Below are 4,919 nucleotides of genomic sequence, written 5' to 3'. Positions count from 1 at the left end.
TTGTGATATCGAGTTATGGGGCAGAGTTGCGGTGCCGAGTTCCGGCGCAGAGTTGAGGTACCGAGTTCCGGCTCAGAGAAAATTTGTCCCCGTCCTGCGTAACAGGCAAGCAACGAGATTTCTTTCTCGTTGCGGTGTAGTTCGAAGGTGATGAAGAAATGTTGTAGTTTTCCAACGACGCTTTGAAGGGAAGATTTCATGCTTATGTGGTGGCAATATCTGGAGACTCCTGACGATCATCAGAAGTACTAGAATTTTGGGGATTCGATGCCGATTCTGCTCGAAGATGAGCTGATATGTTGTAGCCCTTATTTTGGTATTTGTAGCTTTTTTTAATCATCTGATTTAACATTTATAGATGATGATAATGTATTTCTTTGTACGTTTTTGACGTTCCTTCTTAGGCTTTTGTGGTTCAAGCCTTACGAGGTTATGCCCCCTTGGACTTATGCCTTATAGGAGCTTGAACCAGTATCTTTTGTGACTTGTAGCCTTCTGAGGTCTTCGAGTAGATACCTTGTCAACCACATGCTCTCATGGAGTATTTCTAGTGAGTACTATGTCCACTATTAGCATCCTATCGAGATTTTGCATATTGGGCTTGTCTTTTAGAGGCATGGTGCATGGTAGCTTCTCATTCTTCTCATTGAGTCTTGCCTCTTGAGCTTGACTTTCAGGGGCATGGTTGAAAGGAGAATCCAATAAGGATGTAAGACCAGTCCTTAGTTGTATAACTGGAGATGCTCGACGTTATTAACCCTTAATGAATAGAGTCATATGAAATCCACTGAGGATGGTTGACCTATCCTATGTTGTTGGTTGAAGCTTTTGATTGACGACCGTAACCTATTATGGAAGAGATCGAAGAAAATCTACTAAGGATTTTTAGCTATCTGAGGTTGTATGTCGAAGCTTTTGTTTAACGACTGTAGCCTCTAATGGAAGAGGTTGAATCGACTCCCCCTGGGATCAATTAAGCCTAGAATGAGGTGTCATAGATGCTCTGCGTTTCTCGAGACTATGGCGTAGGTCGCAATTGACCGTATATTTTCTTGGAAATATGGTAGCAGTCATACTCAAGAAAATATTTGACCAGCTTGTTAGTTGCTCTTACGGGCAAACCCACACCAAAAATAGTGCCGACATGCTTTTGAATCTTTTGCTCTCCTAGCGAGGGTTTTTTCCATACAAGCTTGTAAAACAACACAAGTATTGGGCCTTTAAGAGATCAGCTTCCTGGTCTAGTTGAAGAGGAACTCCAGTATGATGAGGGGATACTGAGAAAGTGTTGTTTGCAGTGAAGATTGCCCTGCAGTCTAGGATAGATTCTCGAAGACTTATAATATAAATAAAATATGGGATCCGAGCCTACAATGAAGGTCGCCCCCCCCCCCAGCTTGGAAGAATGCTTCTGAGAAGTTCTTCAAGATGCAAAAGAGGTTCCTTAGCCAGTTGAATGATATACATCATTGGGAAATGAAGTTGGGGATCAACTTCTTAGAGTTGAAGACAATGCCGAACAAGACTTCATTTCTCATGCGGGTCAGAAAATTCATGACGGTGGAGTAACAGATTATCGTCTTAGTGTTGTATGAGAATTCTACACACACTCAGATGAAAAAGAAAAAAAACAGTGATTATAGCTGAAAAAGAAAAAAACAGTGATTATTCTAGAAGTTTTTACATGGAAAGCCCGTAAAGGAAAAAACCACGAGGTCTGACTTAAAAAACCACGGGGTCTGACTTAGTTGCGAAAATTCACTATTGATTGATGATTACAAAAATCCCTTATCCCACAACGAGAAAGAGTAACTATATTTTTCAGATTACAACGTCAACTGATAACGTCTGGTTGGTGGTGATCGGTGGAGGAGGTCGACGACGATCAGTGATGGTCTTCGGCGGTTGGCGATGGTCGACTGCGATCGGCTGTGGTCGACAACGAAGGTTGGCGGTGGTCGACAACTGAGGTCGGAGGTGTTCAACCATGATCGACGACGATGATGAACTACAACTTCTCTTCAAGGTCTCAGGTTCTCTCTCCAGACTTCAGCCCTCTCTCATGAGAGGGATGAGACTCTATTTATACTATTTTGGGGGCAATTAATACAAGAATATTAATCATTTTGATCAGACAATCCGGAGAGCTTCCCTTGATCATACTACATTTACTGGACATTTGAGTGTCTTAATGAAGTCAGAATTTAGTGATCTTGGGCTTGTTGGATTCGACTTGTCGAGCCGCTCGATTCGAGTATAAACTTGTCATATTCGATAACCCTTTAATATTTTAAATGTGTTCGGAAATCATTTAAGTGTGGTTCCATGACTTGATCTGGGCTTGATTTGACTCAAATTAGGCTAGTTTTCATATCATTAGGTCCGTCTCATCAAACCGATCAATTTGATTATAAGTTTGTTGAAATTAGAGCTCTGGATGATTTTTTATCAAGATTTGAATGTTTCATGCTTAAAATATCGTATTGAGATTCGTGTCATGCCTCGAGATTCATACTGGATGATAAAAATTGTTGGTGTCGTTTCAAAGCTGTTGTTCAAAAAATTACAATTGTTATTACATTTGTTTTCAAAAAATCAAATCGTAGCTTTCTAGCAATCATCACATTTAGCCGGATCAGTTTCCAAAACACAGCTTCCCACCATAATTTTTTTGAAAAAAACATGATTTTATCGAACATAAACGAAATGTGGTGCGGCACCGCAACGCTGCCACAAATCATCATGATACCCATTGTCAACATCAACATCAATACCCACCATCAAAATTCATGCATGCATTCATTATGGCCAAATGGGCGTAAGCTCTTCGTAAACACATACATCATTCATCAATGTTAGTCATCGTTTCAAAAGCTTAAGAGTATGTTTAGGGTACCAGCAATTTATTAAAAAATAGTCGTGAAACCGCTGAAATAATCTGATGTTAAAAAAACTATAGTGGTCATTGCATTTTTTTTTTTTTTTTGAAAAAGTCAGACCGCAGCTACAAAGCTATCACCGCACCTAGAAAGCTGTCACCGCACCTGGCTTGAACCGGTGAGAAAACATAGATTTCAGCTACAACTTTTGAAAAATCTGTCAAAATGTTGTTTATCCAAATAACACAAACTACGGTGCCGCCCCAAACGGACGCTAATGTTCATCATCATCTTCTATAAATAAAATAGTCATTTTTTAAGTTTGCTTCCTCAACCAGGGTTTATATCCACTTTATTGGTGATTAAAACTCCTTTAATATTGTCATCTTCCATAATTCATGCCCACAATTCATATCCATTGAATTATATTAATATTTTATCTATTTACACATAAAAGTATCATATCTCTTATAAATTTTTCTTGATATATTTATTTGTATGTGTATAGGATTTTTATATTGTTTTGATAAACACACACTCTCTCTCTTTAATATTATGAAAATTCCAACAACCAAAAAAGTCAATAACATTATTAAATCCACAAAGTAGCCAATTGGAGGAGATTATTTTACAAAATATGAATTGTTAGTTTGATCAAGAGACACGTGTTTGTTGGTTAGTGCTAGTGTCAGCAACAAATATTAATCTTCAGGAGATGATTGTCATTAAACGACATACATATAACAAATATCTAGTCATATGGCAATGACACTCAAAGATTGATAATTGATTGATGACAATTAGATGAGCAATCATAATCAAACAAATTTTCTTGTTAAAGTGATCATCATATTTGCTTACCATATATAGTGCAAGGTTCTCTCCCATTTCTTTCTTTTCTATGTGAACGATGAAAATTGATTTAAATTTATTTAAAGTGACATTTTAATAATTGCAGGCAAATTTCTCGAACATTTTATTTTATTACATGCGTCGATCAATTCTTAGGCATTTACATGTCTTAATGACATTAAATTTATGATTTTGTGCTTATTATAATGTTTTATATACACATTCATTTTGGCCATTTGGACACAAAAATTAATAATTATGTTGCTAATCTGACAGTATCATAAAGTTTAAATTTTGTTGTGAGCACTTTATTTGGCCTCAATTTATTCGCATTATGACATATTTGGAATCATCAATATTTTATAATGAAGATGTTTATTTCAACTATAAGTTTATTGAAGTCAAAATTTGGATGGTAATGAATTTCTTTTCAAAATTTTAGAATTTAAGTATTATATCATGATTTGTCTTTAAGCAAAATGATTTTTTATTTTTTTGTCCATGTCAAAATAATGTATTGTATACAATTAAAAACATAATAACATTGAAAAATAATAGCATAAACATGACATCCAAAATTGTATACAATTAAAAACATAATAACATTGAAAAAAACCTAAACCCTAAACATGACATCCAATGGTTATAAAATATTTAAACATGATTAGAAAGTATTTTAATTATAATACAATCATAGGCTAATAAGATTAATAAACCATACCACTTTAGAAATAGAAGCACACAAGAATATGGATCTATCTAATGTGGATGAGAATCCAATCATATCCAACTATATTGTGTCTTCTTGAACTTTTGCATGGTATTCAATTAATTTTTATCATTTAATTATATGGACATTTTTTATGGAAATTGTCATATACTATAGCAATAATGATTAATATGATATGAATAAAGATCCATTAAATTAGATGCTTAAATCAATGCACAAATTTGAAAAGATTGCATATTAAATGAGAAATGACACACTCTTCTATATTTGCATCCAATAATAATAATGTAATAACTATTATTATTTTTGTTATCATGCCTTTAAGAGTACACATTTTTTTGAAAAATTAGTATACATTTTTTGAAAAATTTCATAAGATAAAAACCATAGTTTATTCAAAATTTTAGAGAGTATAAATTCCTATAAAATATCATAAAATAAAAGTTTTTTAAGACACA

This window comes from Phalaenopsis equestris, unplaced genomic scaffold (assembly GCF_001263595.1).
Source record: "Phalaenopsis equestris unplaced genomic scaffold, ASM126359v1 Scaffold000491, whole genome shotgun sequence".
Taxonomy (NCBI): domain Eukaryota; kingdom Viridiplantae; phylum Streptophyta; class Magnoliopsida; order Asparagales; family Orchidaceae; genus Phalaenopsis; species Phalaenopsis equestris.
The sequence above is the reverse complement of the archived record's forward strand: the minus strand, read 5'-3'. Positions refer to the sequence as shown.